This window comes from Myodes glareolus, chromosome 13, assembly GCF_982192425.1.
Source record: "Myodes glareolus chromosome 13, mMyoGla1.1, whole genome shotgun sequence".
In the NCBI taxonomy this organism is placed as follows: domain Eukaryota; kingdom Metazoa; phylum Chordata; class Mammalia; order Rodentia; family Cricetidae; genus Myodes; species Myodes glareolus.
Window position 1 is genome coordinate 15,550,838 of NC_142038.1, and position 23,845 is coordinate 15,574,682.

Here is a 23,845-nt window from a genome sequence, read left to right on the forward strand (position 1 = left end):
CAGTAGCTTAGAAAAACAAGTATAAGTTGTAAGGCTAAAAGACAAACAAGCTGTACTTAGAGGTAATTTTTATACTGATAGTGTTGCTTCACATGAATGTATGGATTAGTAAATGTGAAGTCACTATCATGTGTGCTGAAGTTGGCAGAAAGGGGAGATTGTTTTTTTATCACTTTTTAAGTTGGAACTTGTAGATAGGCAATGGGGGAGAGCTAGGATAGTTCTTGCGGTAATGAATTAAAGACTGGGATGTTGGTGTGAATTCACGTTTTGCTTAATGTAGATGCATATGGTTACATATGAAAATATTTATAGATATGCCTGTATGCAGGAGTAAGAGACATATTTTTCTCACTATCAGATGAGATGGGCTTGAGTAGTTGCATTTCAGTTTCAACACGCACAGTGCCCAGATATCTGTTTGCAGACAGCATGGTCTAAATATTCTTTCAAAGCTGCCAGAGCTAGTAAATCAATTCAGCGGAATCTCAGAATACAAATTCAATATACAGAACTCAGCTTCAGTTCTATGCACTATCAATGCACTCTGAAAAAAGAAATTGAAAATCAAAGTTACATTAGTATCATAACAGACAAAATACTTAGAAATATATTCATACAAAGTGGTGAAACAACTCTACAATTAAAACTATCAGACATTAAAAAACTGAAGATGTGAATAAATAATATTTGTATTTGTATATTAGATAATTTATCATTCTTAAAATGTCCATAGTACTTAAGCAATTTCTCAAAATTTCAGTGAGTGATAGTTTCATAAAAATGGAAAGAACAATCTTAAAGTTCATATAAAACTCTAAATAGTCATAGGATATGAATAGTCAAAGATGAACATGTTTCTTAATTTTAAATGATATAGCAAAGATTTAGTAATCAACTCAATGCATACCAACACAAAAAAGACAGAGACTGACAAAATAGAAATTAATTCTCCAAAATAAATAAATGTATTTAAAATCAACTATTACTTAACAAAGAACCCAAGAATTCAAAATAGGTATGAAAATTGGATATTCATATATAAAAACATGATTCTAGAGTTCAGTGTTATATCACCGAGAAAATTAACTTGAAATAAACGAATGATTCATATGTAATAGGTAAAGTGATAGCATAAGAAGTAAACTGATACAACTTTTGGAAGAATACACAGGAACAAACTTGTCACCATTAATTTTAGACACTTAAAAAAGATTCTGAAACTATACAAATCTAAACCAAAACCTAAGTAAGAGCTATATCAAAATAAAAATTTTATTGCAGAAGAGAAAAATAGCAAAATTGAAATAGAATCTACAGAATTGGGGACACACACAAACCACATATCTGGTAGGAACATATGCAAAGAACTCATACAAATGGGTCCTGCCCCAATGTGAGAGCTATTGACAGTTAATGGCTGCTGAGGAGGGGAGAGTGAGGTTTCTTCACAGGTGTGGCCTCTCCTAGGCTGCCCATGCATCCATGGATTACCCTATACCCATACATATATGAGCAATACTGATTGGCCTCAGTAGATTATAAAGAAATAAAATAGGAGAAGGAGGTGAGAAAGCCTAGGAGAAGTTGAGCATCAGGGTAGATATGGGAAAAATACATTGTGTATGCGTATGGAATTCTCAATAAAGAGATACATGAAACAAATATTTTTAAGTGAACAGAACAAGTGTCTGGATTAACAGCTTCTCAAGAAGATTGATATGTAGCTAATGGTTATGCCAAAAGTACTCAGGTCAGCAGTTATCAGAAAGCTTCAAATCAAAACCACAGCATGCTTTGGCCTTGGTGGCTGGCTCCACCTCTCTTGGCCTTTCAATAAGGCAGAGGTATGTTTACCACCAGCTTTGGGACTGCTGAGTGAGAGCTGTGCTCACCACCTCCACTCTGGGAAGCACCATGAAGCACAGAAATCTTCTTTTTTTTTTTTCTGAGTAGAAGTTAAACCTGCCATGCAGCACCTTGTGTAGCATAGAAATGTCTCTGTGTATGGCAATGGGAATCTACCATGTTTTTCCTGCCTGTGCATGCAGACCCAATCAGGCTGGTTGATCAGGTGGGGAGTGCTGAGCTGCCGGAATACTCTCAGCTACTTTCTTCCTAATCCTGAGTGGGCATACAAGCACCCAGACCTGAAGTGCTTGGCGGCCACGCAGGTTAACCCCAAATGTTTGGGCACCATTATGTAAGTGGAGATTGTTCTTGTATTTCCCAGCTGCCCAGACCTGAATAATCCCACAAAAGCTATATTAATTACAACACTATAATTTTGGCCAATGACTTAGGCGTATTCTCAGTTAGCTCTTCCATCTTGAATTAACCTGTTGTAGGAGGCCGCTTATTTGTTTCCAGCTTTCCAGACTTGATATAATCACTCAGAAACTGTATTAAATGAATCACTTCTTGACCAATCACCATAGCATATTCCTAGTAAGCTCTTACATATTAATTTAACCCATTTCTATTATTTTATATTTTACTATGAGGCTCATGGTCTATTGGCAAGGTTCCAGTTGGCAGCTCATGTCTTTCCCCTCTGGAGATTACATAGTGTCTCTTGACTCTGCCTTTCTCCCATTATTCAGTTTAGTTTTTTCCCCTGCTTAGCTCTATTCTACCCTATCACTGGCCAAAGCAGTTTCTTTATTCATTAACCAATAAAAGCAGCACATATACAGAAGGACTTCCCAAACCATTTTCCCTTTTCTGTTTAAATAAAGGGGAGGGTTTTAATTTCAACATAGTAAACTTACATACAACAAAACAGTTATCAAGCAAGAATTGCAGTTATAATGCTTATATATACCTTATCTTTTATCATCACTAAGGGAAACTATAATTATAACCATCTATTCTTTAACTCCATCAAAGATTTCAGAAAGATATATTATTACCTAAGTAAACACAAATTGTATTGTAAGCAATTTCCAAAACTCTAAAATTGACAGAAGCATCTTGCTGCCAGGAAAGTCACCCCAAGTTCTTCTGTATCATTGGAGCATCCTTCTTTAACTTACAAGCCCATAGTATCTGGCATACTTTTCCACAAAGCAGGAAATTTCAAAGACAGTTCCACCTATATTGGAAGTTTGTCAGTCACTTTCTTCTGTGTACTGCAGAATGTCTTACAGGCTCTTTCACGAAGCAGAAACCCCAAAGGATCATCTCATCCTTCAGCAAGTTCAGCAGTTATTTTTCTTTAGGTCCTGCAAGTCCAGCCAAACAATTCAGGCAAGAGCAGTTTCTTGTGAAAATGGCTAGCAAACTCCATAAAGAGCCTCTTCAGTGCCCATCTTCCTCTTGAATTAATTGAAGCTGTTAAGAGCAGATGTGTCTCATTGTCATGAAAAGTTTTAAGTGAAAACATTTCAAATGCTGTATTCTATAGGTCTTTGAAAGGTCTGAAGATTATTTATCTAACTAAAATATTTCTCTATATGTCTAGAAAACCTAATTAATATGACTACAAACTTGACTATTATAGATGAACATCTATACATTATAATTTTAAATGAGCTGCACAAAAACAATGACTTAAGAGCAGAAGAATATATATATACATATATATATGTATGAATTGACCTTAAATTTGTATTAATAAATTTAGATTCATACCAATGTAAAGTTTTCATATCTATAGAATATTCCCCTTTAAGTGTAAACAAACATTTATAAACAATATTATTTGAGAATATGAACATAGTTCTCTCCAAATTGCTTCCTGCTTTTTGTTGGGCAAAGTATTTTGGGGGTGTTCACAGTGACCTTTTGTGGTCTTGGACTATCAAACAACATTACTCTGAAAGGAATCCACGAGTTCTCATTCACTGTGGAAACAAAAGAAGAAGCTGTTTTCCAAAGCAACAAAACCCAAAATTTGAAGTCAAGATACCGTTATGTTTGTTTATCTTAGCAGCCCCCAGAATCAAAAAAATCTCTTTGCAGTCAAAAAATTTAAAGAAAACACAATAGTATATATAATACAGACTCTCTGTGTATATTCCATCTTTATATGGCTTATTTTTATTTCATTAATCTCTGACTGTCTGTACTCTGTTTCTTTGAAGACTTTGGTTTTTTTTAACGATTTGCTTCTTTTTATAACTCTCTATACTCTTTTTCTCCTCTCCCCCAAGCCTATGTATATTTATCCAACACTGTGACCCATTTAGAGGTCTTTTATATCTGAATCTGCCCTTATGTGTATCTGTAATTATTTTCTGACACAGACCGCTTCTTAAAATGCTAAGTGGGCATGGCTAAGGCCAACATGGCCCTACCTGCACACTTTGCCCAGTTCAGCATGGTGGAGACATGTTTGCTGCCTCTGAGAGCCATGCTCATAGCTCCGTTCTTAGGCACACAGCAGGCCTATGTTGCCATTGAGCAAGTTGTAGCACTCGGCTCATAGAACCCATTGAAATGCTCCATAGCTGGATCTCCCAAAAGAGTCAGAGTCGTTTGTGCTGGAGAATATATTGAAACCAAGAATCAGGAAGAACTTTCTTAAAGGGGCTGCAGCATGCCAACAGAAAGTATAGCTCATCCGAAAACAAATGCAGGTAAACTTTGGTTTTTTAGCGTCCAGAATTACTTTTCAAGCCCTCTCAGGTTCTATGTAAATTTAGCTAGCACATATTGGGTGTCAATCTGTTGTTGGAGGATGCCCATTCATTCTCAGATGCCCAGACCTGAAACAACCACTCAGAAACTATATTAATTAAATCACTGCTTGACCTATTAGCTCTAGCTTCTTATTGGATAAGTCTTATATCCTAAACTAGCACCATATAACTGTGGCTTACTGGGTAAATTTCCATCCCCGGTGTCTATCTCTGGCAGGGCTACATGGCATCTCTTGACTCCACCTTCTTTCTCCCAGCATTCAGTTTAGCTTTTAACTGCCTAACTGTATTCTACCTTATCACTGATCAAGGCAGATTCTTTATTCATTAACCAATAAAAGGAGCACATATACAGAAGGTCTTTCCACACCATTAACCCATTTCTATTAATCTGTGTATCACCATGAGGCTGTGGCCTACTGTTAAAGTTGCAGTGTTTTTGTCTTCTTTGGCAGCTACATGTTATCTGCCTCCTTTGGCAGCTACGTGGTGTTTCCCTGACTCTGCCTACTCTCTCTATTACATATCTTTTTCAGCTTGGTTATATTCTGCTCTGCCATAGGTCAAAACAGCTTTATTCATTAGTCAATAAAAATAACACATATGCAGAAGGACATCCCACATCTTAGTGAGGCACTGAAATTTGCTCAAAAAATAGTATTTAAGTGTTTTCTCTCTCACACACACATATGTATGAACACACACACATATCCATTCATCGCTTCGAATTCTAAATAATATATGCAGACATTGTCTTTGAGGCAAGCAGAAAACAGCAGTGGGTAGTGAATTTCTTCGAAAGATCTGCATATATATATATATATATATATATATATATATATATATATATTGAAAGAAAGAGAGACCTGGGGAACGCTGTTCTAACCAGATGATCAAGGTTCCAGTCAACTGTAAAACGTAACATTGACAACACAAACACTGGTAGAGAATGATAGCATGTGACGAGAATGGCTCTTTGCCTCTGTCGTCTCTCTCTTAAAAACCCATAACCCCAGGCTCATGAAAAATACACTATAGAAGTTGCACATCAAGCAAAAGACTTGGCAGTGTTCCTTAAAACTGTTTAGGATATTAAAAGCAAGGAGGGTTTATAACATGGCAACAGCTGAGAGAAGCTATAGGAGACAGGAAGTTCGTGTGACATGGTGACCTACATGGGATCTTGGAGTAGAAAATGTGGAATAGGAAGAACAGAAACTCAGAGTTAATAATCTATAGTAGTAATATTTGTGCATAAATATTTGTTTATTAATTTTAATAAATACACCACAGCTATGCATATGTTTATGCTCAAATAGCATGTATTTGGGGTCTATGGGGGTCTCTTCTTTTTTTAGCAACGTTCATTTAGATATGAAAGTGTTCTTAGACTGAAAAAAATGTGTTCATTAAACATGTATATTAAGAGCCTTTACATTCCTGAGACTGTGAGAAACGACCTTCCAGAAGAAAAAGGTAATTTAAAAGTTACAAGTGTACAGTCGTGATCAGGAGTGCTTGATAAACCAGGTGATAAATCAATGTCCAAAGTTCAAGTATAGGCGGTGCAACTAAACTAGGAGATTTCTGGGAAGAAGAAAAGGCAGAGATGTAGTCATAAGCCAGATGTAAAGGAAGCAAGATGAGAATGCCTTACTGGAAAAAGGTATAGCTTTTCCCACATAGCTAAACATAGATAAGAATTATGGGTTAATTTAAGTTGTAAGAACTAGTTAATAATAATCCTGAGCTAATAGGCCAAACAGTTTGTAATTAATATAAGCCTTTTTGTGTTTCTTTGGGATTGAAAGACTGTTGGGCCAGAAAGGACAGAAACTTCTATTTATATTTAAGCCTGCACTTTGAGCCTCCTCCTAAAACTGGATTCTCCTCCACTGGCAGATAAACTGACTGCCTGCTGTCTGAGCAGCCTCTGTGGAGAAAGTTGCTCTAGAATCTTTCTCAAAATTGCTAACCAATATGTTCATTATGCAAAATGACAATAGCTTGCAGCTTCAGTGTCATATATGAAACACTATCCTGAAGATGTGCACATCATTTGTCTGATACCTGGCTTTTGTTTTTAAGACAAGGGAACTCTGCATCCTACTGAGTAGTGTATGTAAATTTGCACATTTCCACCTTAAGTACTTGTAGAATATGATGCTGCAGGAAGCTATTTTTACCTTTACATGACTTTGATATACAGCTGCAGGTGGCTATGACTAGACTCTTCTTTGATTTCCAAATTAAGAGAAGAGGTGTTTAAGAAAGAATAATGGGGCTTGGAATGCTTTGTGGTACCAGAACTTAATGAGGACTGCAGTGTAGTTCTTTCCTGCCCCTTTATCCAGCTTCAGCATGCATCAGGCCCACTTCTTGTAAACTTTTGGCTCAGGTTTTCCATACACCATAGATTTCCCATTATCCCAGTCTTTCTATAGATTAGCAAACTGTCTCATCTATAATGTTCTTAAAGGAAGATGTAGTGACTTGTTCATTGTATTGACTGTTCTGAGGATAATTCCTTAGAAGTTGTAGACACAGATAATGTTCCTTTATGACTATCGAGTAATTGTAAGAATAACAGCTTTCAGTCTGCAGAATGAAAATATTGACCATTTCATTGAGTTTTAAATTTCTTTCTTGTTTTATTCATATTTTTCAAAACTCACTGCAAGTGCAATTTATACTCTTATGTCTGTAAATGTTGCCTCTAAACTATTTCTATTCAGGACAGATAAGATTTTAAGAGTACCAATTGAAAATATTGTGAAAATTATCTTTTTAAAATTTTTTGCACTTTTATTTTTATGAATTTTTTATCAATTCTTTAAAATTTCATATGATGTATTTTGATTATATCACCCTAACTCCTTCCTTAGGGTCCTCCTATATCAGTCCTATCCAACCACCAAGTTTATGCCCTCTAATTTTTTTTTAATTCAACTATCCATCTACTTCTATATTGTCCATTTATATTGGAGTGTGGGGCCATCCACTGGAACAGTATTGACTTATCAAAAGCTACAACCTTAAAGAAAACTGACTTTACCTCCTTGAGAAGACATTACCTGTCCGTAGCTCCTCAGTTATGGCTCAGGGCTCATGGATCCTTTCCCACACCAAGCTGGAATGGTGCCTGGCTTGGTCTTGTCTAGGTCGTATACACGTAACCATAGTAGTAGTGATTCATGAGCACAGTGTCCTATCATTTTCAGAAGATGCTGTTTTGCTATGGTTTTCCCCCAACCTCTGATTCCTACAATCTTTCAGACTGCTCTTCCATGATGGTCCCTCAGCCTGGGGAAGGCATAGAATATAGATGTCTCATTTTCCACTGACAACTATTCCACTGACAATTATTCTATTTACATCATCATTGCAGGACAGCAAATCTGGTTCAGAGCTATGGTTGGGGAATTCACAGATCCCAACTGTGAAACTACCTCTATTATTATACTAAAGATACGTAGTATCAAATTGCCATGTAGATTTATATAGTTATATCTATAGGTAAGTAGAGCTTCCAGACATCACCAGAGATGTTTCTTTGTAGAGTTAAGGTTGAAAAATCATGATTTAAGTTTTTTCATTGGAGAAAAATAACAGCATAATTTAATCATGTAAAAAGGATCATGTAAGAAAAATTTTTTAATATGAAGAAATGAAAGATGATAGATATACTTGTAGCAAGCATCCAGAAGAACCAATTATGAGCTCATTACTTTCAGGTGGCCAGTGCTGAGCTACTATTCTGAAAGTCAACAAATGGAGGAATAGAAAGCACCACCTAATGTCTTCAGAAGCCTGCTGTCTTCTAATTTCTTGGTGAAAAAAGCTCTAAGTATCAGGTAACACTTGTTAGGTTCTGGGAAAATGATCAAGATTGGTTAGATGATATCAGCTGTGATCCTACACCACAAGAATGTCGATGACAATATTTTCAGCCACGGTGGAGTGGAAATCCACAAGTATTAGGGCTCTTCATTCACTTTGCAAAGTTCTGCTTTTAGGGAGCAAAGTTCAACCAACGTAAACTCAAGTGTTATGGGTCTCACTTGACATGTCTGAATAGGAAGAACATGATATTCTTTAGATACATGATCTATTACCTTAAATCCAAACAGGGTGGGTATTGTTCTTTTTTTTTTTTTTTTTTTTAGTAAATTTTATTAAATTATAAAAGTTTCCATTTCCCCCCCCCCCCTCCCAACACCCTCCCACTCCCCCCACTTCCCCTCCTCCTCCCTCTTCGTCCCCCAGGGCAGTCAGGGTTTCCTGCCCTGTGGGAAGTTCCAGTTCCTTCCCCCTCCCTCCAGGTCCAGGCAGGTGAGTGTCCAAACAGACTGGATCCCCAAAATCCATTATATGTACAGGAAACAGGTCCCAGTGTCATAGTCAATGGCTTTTCAGAAAGACTTCGGGTCAGCCACAGTCACAGAATCCGGCCAAATTCGGAGAGTCTGGTTAGATCACGTCCTCTTTCAGTCCCAGTCCAACTGGCCTTGGTAAACTCTCATCAGATCCGTTCCCTTGTATCAGTGGGTGATAGCATCCCTCGCAGTACTGATTTCGTTTTTCATGTTCTTCCTCCTTCTGCTCCTCATTTGGACCTCGGGGGGCTCAGTCCCGTGCTGCAATGTGGGTCTCCGACTGTATCGCCGTCCTTCGTCAGATGCAGGATCTATGGTGATAAGCAAAATATACATCAGTATGGACATGGGCCACGGCCGATTCAGGCACCCACTCCTCTGTCCAGAGAGCAATCTGGGGGATCTCTCCTTGGACCTGGGATCCCATATATAATCAAGTCTCCTGTAAACCCTAAAATGGGTCCCTTAGTTGAAATATAATCTTCCCTGATCCCTTGTTCATCCTTCCTCCCTCCCCCCCCCCCATCCCAGGCCACCAAGCTTTCCCCTTTCTTCCCCTACTCCCTTCTCTATAACCTTCTCCCCTTCCATCGACCCTCCCTCCCCCCCATGCACCCGAGGATACCTGGGGCTCTTGTCTATTTCCTACCTCCTGGTGGATAGCTAAATAATCTTCATCAGGTTCATCTTCTTATTTAGCTTCTCTAGGATCACGAATAATAGGCTCAAAGACCTTTAATTATGGTTAGAATCCACTTATGAGTGAATACATACCGTGTTCCTCTTTTTGGGTCTGGCTTACCTCACTCAGTAAAGCGTTTTCTATTTCCATCCATTTGCATGCAAAATTCAAGATGTCATTGTTTTTTACCGCTGAGTAAAACTCTAATGTGTATATGTTCCACACCTTTTTTTAACCATTCTTCTATTGAGGGGCACCTAGGCTGTTTCCAGGTTCTGGCTATTACAAATAGTGCTGCTATGAACATAGTAGAACAAATGCTTTTGTAGTATGATCGGGAATCTTTAGGGTATATTCCCAAGAGTGGTATTGCTGGGTCCTGAGGGAGGTTGACTCCCAGTTTCCTGAGAAACCGCCACACTGATTTCCACAGTGGCTGCACGAGTTTGCATTCCCACCAACAATGGATGAGTGTTCCCCTCACCCCACATCCTCTCCAGCATAGGATATCATTGGTGTTTTTGACTTTAGCTATTCTGACAGGTGTAAGATGGTATCTCAAAGTGGTTTTGATTTGCATTTCCCTGATCGCTAAGGAGGTTGAGCATGACCTTAAGTGTCTTCTGGCCATTCGAAGTTCATCTGTTGTGAATTCTCTGTTAAGTTCAGTACCCCATTTTTTAATTGGGTTAATTAGAGTTTTAGTGCCTAGTTTCTTGAGTTCTTTGTATATTTTGGAGATCAGACCTTTGTCTGATGAGGGGTTGGTGAAGATCTTCTCCCAGTCAGAAGGCAGCCTTTTTGTCCTACTGACAGTGTCCTTTGCTTTACAGAAGCTTCCCAGTTTCAGTAGATCCCATTTATTCATTGTTTCTCTTATTGTCTGTGCTGCTGGGGTCCTGCTTAGGAAGAGGCCTCCTGTGCCTAAATCTTGTAGACTACTTCCCACTTTCTCTTCTATCAGGTTCAAAGTGGACGGATTAATGTTGATGTCTTTAATCCATTTGGACTTGATTTTTGTGCATGGTGATAGATATGGATCTACTTTCATTTTTTTACAGGTTGACATCCAGTTATGCCAGCACCATTTGTTAAAGATGCTTTCCTTCTTCCATTGTATACCTTTAGCTCCCTTGTCGAAAATTAGGTGTTCATAAGTTTGTGGGTTAATATCTGGGTCTTCTATTCGATTCCATAGGTCGACTTCTCTGTTCTTATGCCAATACCAAGCTGTTTTCAATACTGTAGCTCTATAATAGAGTTTGAAGTCAGGGATGGTAATGCCTCCAGAAGTTCTTTTATTATATAAGATTTTTTTGGCTATCCTGGGTTTTTTGTTTTGCCATATAAACTTGATTATTGTTCTCTCAAGGTCTGTGAAGAAGTTTGATGGGATTTTGATGGGGATTGCATTGAATCTATAGATTGCTTTTGGTAGAATTGCCATTTTTACTATGTTGATTCTCCCAATCCAAGAGCAGGGGAGGTCTTTCCATTTTCTGGTATCCTCCTCAATTTCTTTCTTCAAAGACTTAAAGTTTTTGTCAAATAGGTCTTTCACTTCCTTGGTTAGAGTAACCCCAAGATATTTTATGCTATTTGTGGCTATCATGAAAGGTGATGCTTCTCTGATTTCCCTCTCTGCTTCTTTATCCTTTGTGTATAGGAGGGCCACTGATTTTTTGGAGTTGATCTTGTATCCTGCCACGTTACTAAAGGTGGTTATCAGCTGTAGGAGTTCTTTGGTAGAGTTTTTGGGGTCACTTATGTAAACTATCATATCGTCAGCAAATAACGAAAGTTTAACTTCATCCTTTCCAATTCGAATCCCCTTGATCTCCTTATGTTGCCTTATTGCTATTGCTAGAACTTCAAGCACTATATTGAAGAGGTATGGAGAGAGTGGACAGCCTTGTCGCGTTCCTGATTTTAGTGGAAAGGCTTTGAGTTTCTCTCCATTCAGTTTGATGTTAGCTGTCGGCTTGCTGTATATTGCTTTTATTATATTTAGGTATGATCCTTGTATCCCCAGTCTCTCCAACACCTTTATCATAAATGGGTGTTGAATTTTGTCAAATGCTTTTTCAGCATCTAGTGAGATGATCATATGGTTTTTTTCTTTCAGTTTATTTATATGATGGATTACATTGATAGATTTGCGTATGTTGAACCAGCCCTGCATCTCTGGAATGAAGCCGACTTGATCATAATGGATAATTTTTCTAATGTGCTCTTGGATTCGGTTTGCCAGTATTTTATTGAGAATTTTCGCGTCGATGTTCATGAGTGAGGTTGGCCTGTAATTCTCTTTCTTGGTTGTGTCTTTGTGTGGTTTTGGTATTAGGGTAACTGTAGCTTCATAAAAGGAGTTAGGCAATGACTCTTCTGTTTCTATATTGTGGAATACATTAAGGAGTATAGGTATTAGCTCTTCCTGGAAGTTCTGGTAGAATTCTGCATTGAAACCATCTGGTCCTGGGCTTTTTTTGGTAGGGAGATTTTTGATAACAGCTTCTAATTCTTCGCGACTAACAGGTCTATTTAGATTGTTCACCTGTTCTTGGTTCAACTTTGGTATATGGTACTTATCTAAAAAAATGTCCATTTCTTTTACATTTTCCAACTTTGTGGCATATAAACTTTCATAGTAAGATCTAATGATTCTCTGAATTTCCTCTGTGTCTGTGGTTATGTCCCCCTTTTCATTTCTGATCTTATTAATTTGCATGTTCTCTCTCTGCCGTTTGATTAACTTGGCGAGGGGTTTGTCAATCTTGTTGATTTTCTCCAAGAACCAGCTTTTTGATTCATTGATTCTTTGGATTGTTTTCTCTGTTTCTATTTTGTTGATTTCAGCCCTCAGTTTGATTATTTCCAGTCTTCTAGACCTCCTGGGTGAATCAGCTTCTTTTTTTTCTAGATCTTTCAATTGTGCTGTTAATTCTCCAATGTGTGCTTTCTCCGCTTTCTTTAATTGGGCACTTAGTGCTATGAACTTTCCTCTTAGCACTGCTTTCATAGTGTCCCATAGGTTTGAGTATGTTGTGTCTTTGTTTTCATTAAATTCAAGGAAGAGTTTAATTTCTTTCTTTATTTCTTCCTTGACCCAGGGGTGATTTAGTAGTTGACTGTTCAGTTTCCATGAGTTTGTTGGCTTCCTGGGGGGAGCATTGTTGTTGAATTCTAATTTTAGTCCATGGTGATCTGACAAGACACAGGTAGTTACTAATATTTTTTTGTATCTCTGGAAGTTTACTTTGTTACCGAGTATGTGGTCAATTTTCGAGAAGGTTCCATGAGCTGCAGAGAAAAAGGTATATTCTTTCCTATTTGGGTGGAGTGTTCTATAGATGTCTGTTAAGTCCATTTGATTCAATACCTCCAATAGGTCTCTCAATTCTCTGTTTGGTTTCTGTCTGATTGACCTGTCCATTGGTGAGAGAGGAGTGTTGAAGTCTCCTACTATTAGTGTGTGTGGTTTGATGACCGCCTTGAGTTCTAGAAGAGTTTCTTTTACATATGTGGGTGCCTTTATATTAGGAGCATAGATATTCAGGATTGAGACTTCCTCCTGATGAATTGTTCCAGTTATGAGTATGAAATGTCCATCTCCATTTCTTCTGATTGATTTTAGTTTGAAGTCGATTTTGTTAGATATTAGAATGGCCACGCCCGCTTGTTTCTTAGGTCCATTTGCTTGGAAAACCTTTTCCCAACCCTTTACTCTGAGTAGGTGTCTGTCTTTGTGGTTGAGGTGTGTTTCTTGTAAACAGCAGAATGTTGGATCCTGTTTTCGTATCCAATCTCTAAGTCTGTGCCTCTTTATAGGTGAATTGAGTCCATTGATATTAAGTGATATTAATGACCAGTGGTTGTTGACTCCGGTCATTTTTTTTTTGTTGTTAGGTAGTAGAGTATATGTGTTTTTCTTCTTTAATTTGTGCTTGTGAATGGTCGCTAGATGTTCGAGTTATTGTAGGCCGTGTTGGGAATGTTGGATTCCTTCGGTAGTGATTTTCCTTCTAATATTCTCTGTAAGGCTGGATTAGTAGCTACGTATTGTTTAAATTTGTTTTTATCCTGGAATATTTTGTTTTCTCCGTTGATAGTGAACAGTAGCTTGGCAGGGTATATTAGTCTGGGTTTGCATCCATGATCTCTTAGTTTCTGCAGTACCTCTATCCAGGATCTTCTGGCTTTCATGGTTTCCATAGAGAAATCCGGTGTAAGCCTGATAGGTTTACCTTTATAAGTTACTTGACCTTTTTCCTTTGCAGCTCTTAAAATTTTTTCTTTAATATTTATGTTTTGTGTTTTGATTATTATATGACGCGGGGATGTTTTTTTCTGATCCAATCTATTCGGTGTTCTGTATGCTTCTTGAACCTTCATAGGAATATCGTTCTTTAGGTTGGGAAAGTTTTCTTCTATAATTTTGTTGAATATATTTTCTGGGCCTTTGATCTGCAGTTCTTCTCCTTCTTCAATCCCTATTATTCTTAGATTTGGTTTTTTTATTGTGTCCCAGATTTCCTGAATGTTTTGTGAAGAGAATTTGTTGGATTTGCCGTTTTCTCTGACCAGAGCATTTATTTTCTCTATGGTATCTTCAGAATCTGAGATTCGTTCTTCTATCTCTTGTATTCTATTGGTTATGCTTGATTCTGTAGTCTCCGCTCGTTTACCTAGGTTTTCCATATCCAGCCGGTTCTCGTTTTGTGTTTTCTTCATTGCCTCCATTTCAGTTTTCAATTCTTGGACTGTTTCCTTTACTTGTTTGATTGTTTTTTCTTGGTTTCTCAGGGTATCACTCACAGATTTACTTATTTCTTCAAACTTTTTGTTATATTTCTCATCCATTTCTATACTCATTTCTTCAAACTTTTTGTTATATTTCTCGACCAGTTCCTTAAGGGAGTTATTCATATCCTGTTTAAGGGACTCTATTGCTTTCATAATGGCACTTTTTTCCACTTCATCTGGGTTAGAGTGTTCAAATCCTTCTGTTGTAGGGTCGTTGGGATCTGATATTTTCATGTTGTTTTTCAGATTGTTGGAGGAGGTCTTGCCTTGGCGTCTGCCCATCTCTTCGATCCAATGCTCTCTATTGGAGCTTCTGGTATCGGGTCAGGTTCCCTTGTTGGGCAGGGAGTTCACTGATAGAATGCCTACCTTTCCCCAGACAGGGTATTGAAGCACAGGCACTCCCTCTTTCCGGGATGCCCCTACAGAGCAGGCCCAGTGTGCAAGGCAGCTGAACTGGGGAAATTTTATGGCCTCAGTGGGAGGGGAGAAATATAGAAATTTGTACCTGGATGGAAGCTGGGATGGCAGGCGGGAGAGCCTAGCAGTGTGGACACAGCACTGCAGGCTGACCTGGGAGTCTATGGGGTCGGGGAAAGTCCTAGCTCCTCCTCGCTGGGCCCCTGCCGCGGGCCCGAATCAACTCACCACTCCGAAGGCCCACTGGATGGAAGCTGGGATGGCTGGCGGGAAGCACTCGGAAGGCCCTCTGGATGGAAGCTGGGATGGCTGGCGGGAAGCTAGCAGTGTGGAGCCAGCAGGGCAGGCTGACCTGGGAGTCTATGGGGTCGGGGAAAATCCTAGCTCCCCCTCGCCGGGGCCCCTGCCGTGGCCCGAATCAACTCACCACTCGGAAGGCCCTCTGGATGGGAGCTGGGATGGCTGGCGGGAAGCTAGCAGGGTGGAGCCAGCAGGGCAGGCTGACCTGGGAGTCTATGGGGTCGGGGAAAGTCCTAGCTTCCCCTCGCCGGGGCCCCTGCCGTGGCCCGAATCAACTCACCACTCGGGAAGGCCCTCTGGATGGAAGCTGGGATGGCTGGCAGGAAGCTAGCAGGGTGGAGCCAGCAGGGCAGGCTGACCTGGGTGTCTATGGGGTCGGGGAAAGTCCTAGCTCCCCCTCTCCGGGGCCCCTGCCGTGGCCCGAATCAACTCACCACTCGGAAGGCCCTCTGGATGGAAGCAGGGATGGCTGGCGGGAAGCTAGCAGGGTGGAGCCAGCAGGGCAGGCTGACCTGGGAGTCTATGGGGTCGGGGAAAGTCCCAGCTCCCCCTCGCCGGGGCCCCTGCCGTGGCCCGAATCAACTCACCACTCCGGAAGGCCCTCTGGTTGGAAGCTGGGATGGCTGGCGGGAAGGGTATTGTTCTTTTTAAAAAATAATAATGATGGGCCGGGCGGTGGTGGCGCACGCCTTTAATCCCAGCACTCGGGAGGCAGAGGGAGGCGGATCTCTGTGAGTTCGAGGCCAGCCTGGTCTACAAGAGTTAGATCCAGGACAGGCACCAAAAACTACAGAGAAACCCTGTCTCAAAAAAATCAAAAAAAAAAAAATAATAATGATGGGATGGCCCCGGGCGGCTCGTGAAGCAGCTTCTAGTCTCCAGGGTGGCAGCGCCATGCGGCTGAGGGAGTCAGGCGGGCGGTTACGGCGGATAAAAGGCTCATAAGACATAGTAAATAAACATAAGGGTAAACATTTATTACTTAAAAGGAAATAGAAAAACAGAGAGACAGAGATAGACAAATATAAAGACATAAAGACACAGAGACAGAGAGAAACGTGTGCACATGACAGGAGACAACCACACAAGAGAGAGAGAAAGATGGCGAAGGGGAGGTCAAAAGTGGCTGGGGTGGGTGTGGTTAGTTCTTAAAGTGTCCCAAAGGAATAACATTCCCGAATCCTTTTTATAATAAAAAGTAGAAGGTTAGACATTACAGGTTGAAGGAATTGGGGCGGCGAATTCTCAAGACTGCTTCCGGCTGATTTGTGGGCGTCATCTTTAGGGGGGGTGAGGGAGATCCGAGAGAAGCTGCGTGCTGGTCACATCCTGGCATAGTTGGTCTCTGCTCCCGACAGGACAGGTGTCTGTGGCATGGAAATGTCTGGTGTCCTTTGGACCTGGTTAGGGTGTTGGCAGAACAGAGGACAAAGTTAAATTGAGAAAAAAATTTTAGGACCAGGGAATTGAGGGGTTTGTATCTGACCTGTTTATGATGGGTACTTTAATTTGGCTCCCTGGAACTTATAAGAAAAATAGAAGTTTTAGACATATATATTGTATTAAGAATTCCTTGGGTTTGTAAAAAACAGAAATTATCATGAAAAGTATTTTTATTTGGTGAGACAACCTGGCAAAACCTCTCAGCTATCAGACTGTTAGAGATTTTTGAGAAGGATAAGATTTTACTTGAGTTACTGATGAAAAAATGACAGAGAACTTACTTGGTTGGCACCCAGAGCTACTCTTTGGTCCTCCCTGGTTGCTGAAGTTTGCATTTGACCTTTGTTGTTTAATGTAGAGCCTGCCAGGCTTTTGAAGACCCTGTGGACTAAGAAATCTTTGGGAAGACAGGCCTACCTTGACCCTGGGCAGCTAGACTATCGATTCCAGTGATTTTGTCCACGTTTGGAGGTCTCCAGTTTAGGTGATAGGCAGTTTTTGCCCAATGGTCAGCACTTGGCAGTCGAAGCAAACTGCAGATGGACGGTGGTCAGTGACGGTTTGTCTTATGTCTTCTTGGAGGAAACAGTGCTTGCTAGGAGCCAACCTGTCTCTTTTTGTTATGAAAAGTTTTTAAAATAATTAAACATTTAAATATTGCATTTTCCAGATCTCTTAGCAGTTGAGGGCTGATTATTAGGTATAACTGCAGTATAGAATCTGTCTGGAAGATTGGGTTTGAGTTTGACTGTATTGACTCTTAACAGGTAAGATCCATATTTGTAAAAAGACAGACAGAAAGAAAAAAAACTGTCTGTAACATTAAGATTAGTGGCAGAACTGACAATGGTAGAAAACAACTTAAAAGTATATACCAGTTTAAAATATGAGAATTATGATTTTGTAGTCTGAAACGAGATGAAATGAACAATAATTTTATATAGAAAGATTGAACAGGAATTAGGCAAAGTGTATGTTTCTGATGGGCCCTATCAGAAAGCACGTCACTATGCACAACACCTGTAATCAGAGTTAACGAGAACACCGAGGAGGGGGAGAGGAAAGGCAGGACATTCATAAGAATGAGAGAGCTCGGTCGCGTGATCTGGCTCTCAGTGAATCCAGTGATAAAGTCAGCTGACCCCAATGAACATAGCGGCGGCCACATGTTGTGGCTTGAATGGAAAGCCACGGGAATTTTAAAAGCCGGGGGCCGCCTGGTTGTTGAATCGTGAAAAACCCACATAAACAGACAATTTAAGGCATATTTAGGCTGGTATGACTTGCTTTCCCAGGTCAAGACCGTGAAAATCCCTCAAAAACCATGGCATCTCGAGCCTATGGGGAACGGCTCCCCGTTTAGGTGAGATGCAAGTGAACATCCAAACCATGTGCCCAGGCGTCCGAGTGCCCATGTGGGATGCTAAAGGCCGAACCGGATCAGCCAATTACATCTGCGAGAAAGGTAGGAAGGAAGAAAAGACTGAAATAAAGAGGAAGAAGGAGAATGGAAGCCCCGGGCCTCCAGATGAGAGAATGTATGGGCTTAACAGGATGCAAGCCGTAATGGACGCCAGCGACAGGGCAGAGAAGTACCCCTCCCCGAGCCCAGAAACACCGGGAGTACCGGTCAATCCCGGGTTAAAAAGGCTCAGATAAGCTGGCTGGAGTGAGGAAACTTACAATTAGAAGCCAGTGTTGTTTGTAGGAAGGAGTCCAGGCAGTTGGCGGTGTTGAGGAAGGCCCTCAGTCCGATTCAATCCCGGAAGTTGGTGGTCAGAGTCCCAGACAAAAGGTAAAGCTGGAACCCTGGCCCTTGGCGGGTGAATCTCTCCAGTCCCGGCACCAATATTGTTTTTTTAAAAAATAATATGATATTGGGATGTCCCGGGCAGCTTGTGGAGCAGCTGCTAGTGGCTGTGGGTTCCTGCAAGATCTCCAGGGTGGCAGCGCCATGCGGCCGGGGGAGTCAGGGTCCCCAGGCGAGCAGTAGAGTCAGGCGGCTGGATTCGGTGGACGGCAGAATAAATGGACATAAGGCTACACATAAAGCTAGACATTTATTATTTAAAAAAGGGAGACATAGACAAACATAGAGAGAACAAAGACACACGTACACACTACACGAAACACACACACACACACACACACACACACACACACACACACGAGAGAGAAGATGGCGGCGGGGGAGGTGGGGTCAGAAGTGGCTGGGGTGGGCATGGTTAGTTCTTAAAGTGTCCCAATGGAATAACATTGGGGAGAGTTGAAACTACCTGTCTTGTTTCCTGAATGCTGCTGTGGGATCGACGGCAGTCAGACGCACATTTTATTATGAGGGAGGAGCAAATCATTTTACTCTCTCCAAATTCAACCCCACATGCTAAAAAAGGGGTTTGGAAGACCCTGATGAGTCCCTTCTTACACATTCTGTTTGTTTGTTTGTTTGCTTCCTGTGTATTCAAAAGACAGACCTTTAGCTAAGGTTATATTTAGGAAGGGTCTAAAATCTGTTAACTTCCAAACAACCGCAGGAAAAGTACCTGAAAGACATGACTGGGAGTATCATGACTCCTTGTAGCACCTCTGTCTAAAGCAGGCTTTTAATGAGTCTAGCCCTAGAGGGAGACAAGGAAAGACAGTGTCTCTATAATTTATAATGCAAATTGGGAAGAATACAACAGATTAATTAGAGAACATGTTTTGATGTGCATTATGTAGATAGAAATAGGTTGTAATGTGATTGAGTTCAAGAAGTAGCACCTTGGGAACAAGAAAACAAAAGCAAAACAGAGCAACTCTGGCAAGACGCATAAACAAATGTACACCTCACCGCTCTCTGGGGTGAGCATGACTTCTCATTTGAGAAAACAGAGTTAGTGAGCAAGTTCTGTATTTATAGAACATCAATTAGACACAATCCATGAGATCAGTGAAGCTTCCCTAGTTCTCTTTCAGGGGTAAGAGTCTTGGATTTAAGTTCTATCATGTTGTATATTTCTTTCAGGAACTCTAGTACTGCCACAGACAGAGTATATGTAATTAGAAACCATATTTCACAGTTTTTCAATATTCTGAAGTCCTCATGTGTTAAAAGAAATTTGTAAAGTCAGGAGATACAGCATTTATACCTGCCAGCAAGTTGTCTTCTCTTCCCCGTCAATTTTCAAATTCTTCATCAAGGATATTTAAATCCCAAGAAAACAATATGCAGATAAATATTTAGAGTAATTTGAAATCATACCTGCAGAAAAGCAGGCATAGGCTATCACATATCTTCAGAAATGTGTGTAATTGTGCAATATGAGGTTCCCCTCCCTGAGCAACAAGTATGAAGTAGAGAAAGAAACAAGGGCATTTAAGCAGGGGACTGTGCTTGTATTCATGGTGAGGTACTCAACTCGTAGAAACCAAAACAAAATGATGTAAACAAGCCACAGTCAACCTGTTCTTTCTTCTGGACATGAGATAGATTTGTTTCCTCACTCAAATCAGTCTGAGTTGGAGCTGGAGAATAGTGACGACTGTGAGCAGTCAGGAAGACAGGGATTAGATGCACTCTGAAGTGTGTATGATCAAACACAATATGACATTTAAAGAACAAATAGAAGAAGAGAAGAACATGATTGAGATGCTAACAGAGAGACCAGGAAGGTTAAAAAAGAAACAAAAACCAGATAACCACAGAAGCAGAGAAAGGAGGTTTTTCAATACAATATATATCAATACATAAAAAATGTTTTAAACAGGTAGAAGCATGCATACATACAATATTCAATATATGTTGATGTAATTATCTATAAACAATAATTCACAAATACCATTATTATCTATCCAATTATCCCCTTTTGTTTTCCAAAAGATCCCTGAGCTTATAAAATTCCTTTCCCAACTCTCAACCGTATACTAATTATAATCAATCCCTAAATATTGTTCCTAAACCTGAGGACAAACTTTGCTGAGAGAGGGGACATCGTCCTCTAGAATTACTTCCAGCTGTCATGGAGGTATGGTTCTTTCTGGAGGATCCTGTGAAAGTAAAATGATGGTTAAATTTCAAGGTAAATGTCTTTTAAAATTGCAAACAGTCTCTGAGTATTTTGTGGAGGTCTGGCCAAAATGTTGTTCAAGATGTGCACCATTTCAGCTAACCAAGTTGGAATCATCTGTGCAGCTGACACCCGGAACAGGACTTGTAGTAGCACTATAAGTATCATGACGTCATATCAACTGAGTCGAGTTGTTCTTATGGGGGTTCCATCTTCTTTCTGGAAACTTCAAAAGTCAGTACATGAAAAACTCATTGTTCATTGTGGAAATCTTAAACATTAATTATATAGACATATACAAACATGGTAGGATACCATACTCTTTAGAACCTCCACAGTAGGACAAAACCCAGGGGCCCTCCCCACAACTCCTAGACTTTTCTAGTCAGCCAGCAGGGAGTTTTCTATGGGCTGGCTCCCCCAAAACCCAAACCTATTTACTGGACCTCCCTCAAGGTACTAGCTGTACCATGCCTAAAAGCTGAGACTTTCTATCATACTGAGGGGACCAAGAGCTTGGCCAAGTTATTTATTATACAAGACTTAAGCTAGTTAGAATAGGATATTTATTCTTATTGTATATAATTTTATGGTAGGTTCAAAACTCTCTTATTTAAATAAAAGGGGGAGATGCTGTGGGAAGGTTACAGCTAATACCTACCTGCCTACTGGGGCATGGCCTCATGAACTATTTACCTGGATGCAGAAGCACATCTGACCCCTTCCTCTGCCTCTCTGCCTTCCCCCTGGACCCCGGTTTTGCTGGTTTGGTTTGTTTGGATCTCATCTTTATCCATCGTTCCTACAGAGAATCCTGATTTGTTAAGTTTTTGGGATTCCTTTCATTAAGCGTTTGATCTCAGCCCTCAGAAAGAAATTAAAATCTTTCTTGAATTCAACGAAAATGAGGACACAATGTATCCAAACCTATGGGACACTATGAAAGCAGTGCTAAGAGGAAAGTTCATAGCTCTAAGTGCCCACATAAAGAAAATGAAGAAAGCTCACATTAGTGACTGAACAGCACACCTGAAAGCTCTAGAACAAAAAGAAGCAGAATCACCCAGGAGGAGGAGAAGACAGGAAATAACAAAAGAGAAGCAAAGAAAACAATTAAAAAAGGAATCAATGAAACAAAGAACTGGTTCTTTGAGAAAATCAACAAGATAGAAAAACCCTTATTCAAACTAATCAAAAGAAAGAGAACATCAAAAGACTTAAAATTCTTGTGAAATAAGTCTTTCACTTCTTTGGTTAGTGTTACCCCAAGATATTTTATGTATTTGTGGCTATTGTGAAACATGATATTTCTCTGATTTCTCTCTCAGCTTCTTTATCATTTGTGTATAGGAGGACTACTGATTTTTTCGAGTTGATCTTGTATTCTGCCACATCAGTAAAGGTATTTATCAGCTGTAGGAGTTCTCTGGTATAGTTTTTGGGGTCACTTATATATACTATCATGTCTTCTTTTTCCTTTCCAGTTTGAATCCCCTTGATCTCCTTTTGTTGTCTTATTGGTATTGCTAAAATTTCAAGAACTATTTTGAAGAGATGTGGAGAGACTGGACAGCCTTGTCTTGTTCCTGATTTTAGTAGAACCACATTGAGTATCTGTCCATTTAATTTGATGTTTGCTGTTGGCTTGCTGTATATTGTTTTCATTGTATTTAGAGATGATCCTTGTATCTCTAATCTCTCCAAAACCTTTATCATGAAGGGGTGTTAGATTTTTCAGCATCTAATGAAATGATCGTATGGGTCTTTTCTTTCAGTTTAAGTCTTTAAAGACAGAAATTAAAGAAGATACCAGAAAATGGAAAGATCTCCCATGCTCTTGGATAGGAAGGATCAACATAGTAAAAATGGCAATCCTACCAAAAGCAATCTATAGATTCAATGCAATCCCCATTAAAATCCCAACACATTTTTTTTTCACAGACCTTGAAAGAACAGTAATCAACTTCATATGGGAAAAAGAAACAGGATAGCTAAAACAATATTGTACAATAAAGGAACTTCTGAAGGCATTACCATCCCTGTTTCAAGCTCTATTACAGAGCTACAGTAATGAGAGCAGCTTGATACTGGCATAAAAACAGAGACGTTGACCAATGGAATCGAATTAAAGACCTGGATATTAATCCACACACTTATGAACACCTGTTATTTGACAAAAAAGCTAAATTATACAATGGAAAAAAGGAAAGCATCTTCAACAAATGGTGCTGGCAAAACTAAATGTCAACACGTATAAGAATAAAAATAGATCCATAGCCATCACCATGAACAAAGCTCAAGTCCAAATGGATTAATCTCAAATGGCCAAAAGATACTTATGGAAAAGTTCAACATCCTTATCCATCTGGCAAATGCATATCAAAACAACTCTGAGATACCACCTTACACCTGTCAGGATGGTTAAGATAAAAAATACAATGATAGCTTATGCTGGAGAGGATGTGGAGTAAGGTGAACACTCATCCCATTGCTGGTGGGAATGCAAACTTATACAACCACTTTGGAAATCAGTTTCTCATAAAATTGGGAATCAACTTAGCTCAGGATCCAGCAATACCACTCTTGGGAATATACTCAAAATATGCTCATTCATACTACAAAAGCATTTGTTCAACTATGTTCATAGCAGCATTATTTGTAATAGCCGGAACCTGGAAGCAACCTAGATGCCTGTCAGCCAAAGATTGGAAAAAGAAAATGTGGTACATTTATACTTTAGAGTACTTACTACTCAGTGGAAAAAAAAACAATGACATTTTGAATTTTGCATGCAAATGAATGGAATTGGACAACACTATCCTGAATGAGGTAACCCAGACCCAAAAAGATGAATATGGTATGAACTTGTAGAAGGAGCGGCGGGCTGCATTCCCACCTGGCTCCCACATGGCTAGCTTTACACTCAGAAATAACAACACACAAACTGTATTCATTTAAACACTGCCTGGCCCATTAGTTTCAGCCTCTTATTGGCTAATTCTCACATCTTGCTTTAACCCATATTTAGTAATCTGTGTAGCACCACAAGGTGGTGGCTTACCAGGAAAGATCCTAACCTGCATCTGTCTCGGAGAGGAGAGTCATGACAACTGCCTCACTGCCTTCTTC